Source organism: Urocitellus parryii, chromosome 4, assembly GCF_045843805.1.
Source record: "Urocitellus parryii isolate mUroPar1 chromosome 4, mUroPar1.hap1, whole genome shotgun sequence".
In the NCBI taxonomy this organism is placed as follows: Eukaryota; Metazoa; Chordata; class Mammalia; order Rodentia; family Sciuridae; genus Urocitellus; species Urocitellus parryii.
This window is the reverse complement of record NC_135534.1, coordinates 161,960,094-161,967,533: the sequence shown is the minus strand read 5'-3', so window position 1 is coordinate 161,967,533 and position 7,440 is coordinate 161,960,094. Positions and strand designations below refer to the sequence as shown.

Below are 7,440 nucleotides of genomic sequence, written 5' to 3'. Positions count from 1 at the left end.
CTTTAGGGAATAGACCGAGAAGGGGAATAGCTGGGTCAAATGGTGGTTCCATTCCCAGCTTTCCAAGAAATCTCCGTACTGCTTTCCAAATTGGCTGCACCAATTTGCAGTCCCACCAGCAATGAACAAGAATGCCCTTTTCCCCGCATCCTCTCCAGCACTTATTGTTGTTTGACTTCCTAATGGCTGCCAATCTTACTGGAGTGAGATGGTATCTTAGGGTGGTTTTGATTTGCATTTCTCTGACTGCTAGAGATGGTGAGCATTTTTTCATGTACTTATTGATTGATTGCATGTCCTCCTCTGAGAAGTGTCTGTTCAGGTCCTTGGCCCATTTATTGATTGGGTTATTTGTAAAAAATATGGAACGCTTCACGAATTTGCGTGTCATCCTTGCGCAGGGGCCATGCTAATCTTCTCTGTATCGTTCCAATTTTAGTATATGTGCTGCCGAAGCGAGCACTAAATGGTCTCTTTAACTTTGTCTTATGGTTTGCTATTTTTTTGTGTGTATTTCTCTCTCATGAATAAATTTCTTTAAAAAGTCATTTATATTTTACTTTTGTATAATGGAAAGAATTTTTAAATTCTTTGAACACTTATCATGAGAGTATTTTAAATGGGAAATTCATTTTTCTTAGTAGAGTGCCTTGAAGAATCACTTAATTTATATATAGTCACTGTGTAATTTGTAAGAATTGTACAAATTTGTAGTTTGTAAGAAATAAGTATAATTTGTTAACAGTGAAACAAAGGAATAACCATACTCACTGAAGAGCTGATAATGTTAGAAAGAAGACATGATAACAAGAGAGACAAGGAGTTTTTTTAGCATATATAATTCGTAAAGGATTACTATTGAATATATATGAAGAACTCTTACAAATTGAGAGAAAAGAACAGAAAACCAATAAAAAATAGACAAAAGATTTGAACACACTTCAAATATAAAAAATCCAAATGGCTAAATTAAACATTTCAAAAACCTAATTAGATTTTAGATAAATGTAAATTAAAATATCAATAAAAACAAACCTATCAGACATTTGCTAATGCCAAATGCTTTTGAGGATGTGGAATATCAGGAATTGCCATAAATTACTGTGGAGACCATATGACCTCTGTGGAAAAATGTCTAGTGTAGACACATATCCTATGACCAATCATATATATGTTTCCCCCCAGGAATATGAATATATATTCCTAGAAACTTCATGCTTAGTATACACACATATACAATAATATTCATCAAAATATCTTTTATAATTTTCCCTTAAATAGCCATCAATAATAGAGTACATAGATTATTATATGGAAAATTAGATAGCTGCAAACATGAACATATTAAAGCTATTTGCTCCAGCATGGATAAAGCTTATCAACATGTTTTGAGAAAGGAAATTAAGACACAAAGAACATATTCAGTATTATTCTATGAATAAAAAGTTCAAAAGAAACTAGATTATATGGTTTAGGGATGTTTACTTAGGTAGTAAAGCTATAAAGGAAAATAAGGAAGTAATGATAACAATTTTAGAATATTGGTTATTTCTAGCAGATGGAGTGGTGACTATGATGGGAAAAGGTGTGTGCATGTCCTAAAGTATCTGCAGTGTCTTTCTTGACCTAGTTATTTTTTGGTCTGTGTATTTAAAAAATACATATGACATTAAACATCAAATAGAAGTTTGAAGAGTAAGAAAAAAGCATTCCAGGGCTGGGGTTGTGGCTCAGCAGTAGAGCACTCGCCTAGCATCTTTGAGGCCCTGGGTTTAATCCTCAGCATCACATAAAAATAAATAAAATAAAGGTATGGTGTCCAACTACAACCAAAATATAATTTTTTAAAATATATATATATTCCAGGTGTTAGGAAATACAGAGGAGTTTTAGGACAAAGATATTTAGTATTAAGTTTGGATTATAGTTATATCCCCTCTCATTTTAAACCTTTAATAAATTGTGTTAAATATGTAAATGCTTTGAATGAGGTTTGGGGGGTATCAAAGAAAAATAACCAAATTGGCATGAAACAGAAGGGGAAGTTTATGTAGATTTAAGTACAGGATTTTTTGAGAAAGGTATGGAGGGGCCATGGGAATGTGAGTCCTAGAATGTGTACAGAAATGTTGGTGATGAAATGCAGAGTCCCATACAATCTGGAATGTGGCATAAGCCAAATGGATTTATGTTTCCAAATCTGATGCTTATAGATGTTGGTTTATGGCAGGATGTTCTCTTTCCCTTCCATTCAGAAATCTAAAACTCATTGGTAATAAATTTATAGCTTATTGGTATTTATATTTTGGTCTCTGATTTCCCTTTTTTTTAAATTAGTTGCTCTTGACAATACAATGTATTTCTGATTTTCCTATGTGCTCAAGAAACATTTCTCATTTTAAGCCTTTAAATCCTCAATTTGCCTAAAATTCTACTTAGTTTAATTAAGGATTAGGGAGTGCCTAATTCTGTTTTCCAGAAAACTTGCTTAGTATTTTTCTTTGATATTTGAAAAAAACCTTTATTTAACAATGTATTGCATTTTCAGGTCTATATACTTTATTATATTTTTTGATTCTATTCTTGTGCTCCTTCTATCTTTTGGATTTTATAGTTCTTTGGTAAAGTTAAAAATCTGACAGGAAAAGTCTTCCTTGTTGATATTTTCCTGGCATTTCCCCTTTTCAAATACCCTCAGAATCATTTTGCTATGTTCCAAAACAAAACTAGAAAAAAAACAAGACAAAACAAAAAAAAATTCTGTAGGACTACAAAAGAGAAGTTATTCAATTTATAGATTACTTTCATTTGTGATACAGAGTATTTTTATTTGAGAATCCTCTTTAATTACTCAGAGATATTTTGTGTGCTTTCTATTTCTATATTTGAGATATGTTAGGATAGTATACATATATATCTATTAATACATGTATATATATCCTACATTATATATGTATATATGTATGTGTGTGTGTGTATATATATATATATATATATATATATATAACATACATATCTTCTCTAGAATATTTCTTGCTAGTTTCAGCACTCATTATTAGTTTTAGAACCTAATTTTATAGAGATTAGCATATATATATATATACATACAGTAAAAGATTAACTGCATTGAGGGAGATTAATTGAGTTTTAAAGCTTTAAAAATGCATTGTCATTTTTTCCCATTTAATAGAGAGTCTTCTCAAATTCTGTCCCTGAATTGACAGTCATTGTCTTGGATTGTAGGAGTTTTCAAGTTTCTTTGTTGTTTTGTCCTTCCATAGATATTTCAGTACAAAGCTAGGGAGAATATCCTGGCCAGGCACTATTTTTTAAGCAAAAGTATGTTCTCTAATGAACAAATAATTAAATTTCAAGGTATAATTTATATTAAAGCTGCTCAGGGTAACAAATTTAATATGTTGCTTTATTTCAAATCATTCCTGTAAACTTAAATTAATGTGTACCTAATAGCCACTCATGTTTGCTTTTTGTATGCATATAATTTCAAGGTATACTCAATATACAAGGTGTGTAGCATGTTTTACCACCTATCCTGGTAGCTTTTCATTAAACTAAACTAAAGCAGAGATCTTGCTACTTTTATTTAATTCTAACTTTGGCCCTTTTATGAAAATCAAATGTCAACTGCCAAGTGCAGGGATAGAAAAGTACTCAACTGTGTGCCCAGAGGTTCTTGAAGTAAAAGGTTGGGTAATTTATATGTTTAATATAAGTGATTTAGAGCCTGGGGCTTTGATCCAATTAAGTAGAGAATCAAATTAGCTGGAGATTAAATGAAGATGGAATGAGGAGAAGTCTTGCTAGCTCTTGAGTTTTCTAAAGAAGGCTTTTGGAGAAAAGTGGTTCTCACCCTTGGCTGCACATGTTGGAATTACTCAAGGGGCTTTTAAAAATTTTTAGGTCCCATCCCATCCCAAGAAGATTCAGTTTAATTTGTTTGCTGACCAGCTAGGCTATCTGGAATTTGAAATTCTTCTCAACTGATTTTAACTTGCAGTTGTAGTTAAGAATAACATAGTTCTCTGGCTGGGGATGTGGCTCAAGCGGTAGCGTGCTCGCCTGGCATGCGTGCGGCCAGGGTTCGATCCTCAGCACCACATACAAACAAAGATGTTGTGTCTGCTGGAAAAACTAAAAAATAAATATTAAAATTCTCTTTCTCTTTCTCTCTTTAAAAAAATAATAACATAGTTCTCAAAATTCATAGAGCTAGATGGCCACTGGGGAACTAATTTTGAAATGTAGATTCCAGGGTTTCACCTTGACACCTCCTGTCCTGGTACAGTAGATGAGGGTAAGGTCTAGGAACATGCACTCCTAACAGAAGTCCATTTGGTTTCTGATGTAAATTGTTCATTCTCAACACTAGGATGTGATTCGTCTTCCTCCCTCCGTCCAACTTCAATCACCTCTCCGAATAACATACTGTTTTAGTTAGCTTTTGTGTCTCTATGGCCAAAAGACCCAACAAGAGCAACTTATGGGAGGAAAAGTTTATGTGGAGCTCATGGTTTAGTCCAGAGACAGCCAGTTCCAATTCCCTGGAACTCAAGCTGAGGCAGGACATTATGGTAAAAGAGTGTGGCAGAGGAAAATGGCTCAGGACATGATCCAGAATCAGAGAATGCTAATCTCAGCTCACCAAACATGTACCCCAAAGTTATGCCCCCATCAACCCACTTCCTCCATCACACCCCACCAGCCTTCAGTTAGCACCTATCAGGGATTAATTCACTGAGTGGGTTAAGGCTCTCATAACCTAATCATCTCACCTCTAACCTTCTTGCATTGTCTCTCACACATGAACTTTGGGGTTATCTAAACAATAACACCTATCACTTACTTTGTTGGGTTTGATTGACCTGAGCTGTAGAAAGCTGAGTTCAGCATACACCTCTGTGCCTAGCACATTATCTTCTTTGATTGGTACCATGACCCTCTAATGTGTTTGAACAATATCCATAATAATTGGTGTACTCTTCTAAAGTAAGTCATGAAGCTTGATGTGTAGATGCTTTTAATTTAAATGTTTTCTGCTGAGAGCCTTACTCTTTATTTTTTTACTTCATATATTTATGATCTACCCATATTGCTAAAATTAAATCCAATTCATTGCTTCTACTTGCTGCGCAGTATTCCTTAGGGGCAACTGACCACTCTGTGTTTTACTTACCCAGTTCCCTCTTGGATATCCAATTTGCCCCAAACCAACTGTCACAAGAGGCCATAATGAATATTCTCTTAGACATTTCCTGATGATCTATGTGAGAATTTTTCTGAAATACATACCAAAGAATGAGATGTCCTCAACACAGGTCACAAACTTAATTTCACCAGATAGTGCCAGAATGGTCTCTAGCTGGTTGTGCAGTTATACCTGCTTTTTGGCCTTGGGTACTCACCAGCTATGATAGTGTAGGTATTCTAAGGGCGGGAGAGGGGTGAGGTTCATGACCCTTTAAATCACATTGCCAGGAAAGGCACAATATTTGAACTCATGATGGGGGTGGGATATGTGTGTGTGGGGGCGGGGCAGGGGAATGAAAAGGGAGTCAGGTTCTTGAGTTGTGATTCAACAAAAACCTGTAAGGTGTTTTTATGTTCATGACAACAATAAGTATGAAAATGATTCATGACTAAAGTGCTAAAATTAAATCCAATTACCAAATACCAGTGGTATTTTACAAACTAAAAGCAATAATAAATATTTTTACAATTAGAGGTGAGAGATCCAAAGGTCTGATCTGTCATAAGAAAAATGAGCTATAAAACCTGGTAACTAAGCTGGGCATGGCACATGCCTGTAATACCAGTGGCTTGGGAGGCTGAGACAGGAAGATCTCGAGTTCAAAGCCAGCCTCAGCAAAAGTGAGGTGCTAAGCAATGCAGTGAGACCCTGTTTCTAAATAAAATACAAATAGCGCTGGGGATGTGCCTCAGTGTTCAAGTGCCCCTGAGTTCAATCCCTATTACCACTGCCCCCCACCTCCTGCCAAAACAAAAAACAAAAAAATCAAACCTGGTGACTACAGCTTGATCAGGTCAATTTTATGACCTTGAATGATAGGCACCCATTTGGAGGTTTTTGCTTTGGGGAAACTATCTTCAAAAGTCAGATAAAAAATATCACAATTTTAGAGAGAAGGGAATTGCCATTGAAAGGTAAGATTCCTGATAGCATGGAATAATAATCATGTTTAGTTAGTACCTTTTGAGAATTTATCATGTAGCAAGCAATGAGCCACACAATGTATAAACATTACCGAATCCCCATTAATCCTAAGAAGTTGATACAATCTTATTATCCCTTTTTTTTTTTAAAGATGAAAACCCTAAGGCTTAGAGAAGTTAACTCATTTGCTTATAGTCACACAGTTATTAAATAGTAAAGCCAGGATTTGAATCTTGGGTTTTGTTGTTACTTTCGATTCTAGATTTCTAGCTCATAATGAGTACAGAAAAAAACAAAACAAAACAAAACAAAAAACCAAAAGCCAAAAGAAAGCCCTGGTTTGGAATGAGCCAAACCAGGTTCAAGTTCTCACTTTGTCTATAACTTGCCAGGATATGGTGCTGGTAAATTATTCAACCTTCCTGAGCCTCACTTTTGGAACTGTACAGTGGGGCCAGCAATCTATCTTTCATAAAGTCGTGAGCATGAATGGGCAGCATGTGTGGCACATAGTAGATGTCTAATAAATGTTATTGTGTTAAATCTCTTCTTCCAGCCTCTGGTATATTTATATATTTATTGAATAGTTGATAGATTAAATAGATTAAAAATCTTTCAGTTATTATCTGAAGTTCCACCTAGATTAATTTGTTAGGGTGAAGATCTGAGAAGGGTGAGAGATGTAGTTAAGGGGCCCTAAAGAGATTGCCAGAGGCCACCCTGGTCTATTTTGCAGTTTCCCTGAAGACTGCCCTGGCTGCTGCCCCTTCTTTACACCATCAGTGAGTTACCTGACTGATCTCCAGCAAAGGAGAAACAAAGATGGCAATGGAGCAGCCAGACACAAAGCTCATTTTGCCTCCTTCCCTGGGCCTCATGCAGGGGGTGTTGTGGGTTCACACAGCCAAGAGCCAATGCAAGCTCTCCCAGAGAACTGCTGGAGAGGAAATTAATTAACCCCTGCCATGGCTCCCCAGCAGGGGGCCGGGAATTAAGCTGTCATTCCTCCTGGATGCTTGGATCAGCCCCCCTCTGGCTGGCGCAGACTCTGAATGAAGGACTCATCTGCCCTCCCCTCCTGGCTGCCCCTGCCCTGAGACTGAGAATGCCCCTCACTCTGAGCAGGTAAGCTGGGCATTCCCTTTCAGAGGCAGAATTGTGCAGTCACTGCCACTTGTTTCTAGGGTTGGAAACTCAGGAGAAACCTCTTCCAGGGGGCTCAGAATCGGCTACCCGTAGCTAAAGTA

General features: G+C 36.3%; 1 non-coding gene across 1 annotated transcript; it reads right to left on the bottom strand.

The window, feature by feature from the left end:
- Positions 1–356: 356 nt before the first annotated feature.
- LOC113189002 (U6 spliceosomal RNA) lies at positions 357–463 on the bottom strand. Its single transcript, XR_003301601.1, has one exon. It is a non-coding gene; the product is annotated as a U6 spliceosomal RNA (small nuclear RNA).
- Positions 464–7,440: the final 6,977 nt, after the last annotated feature.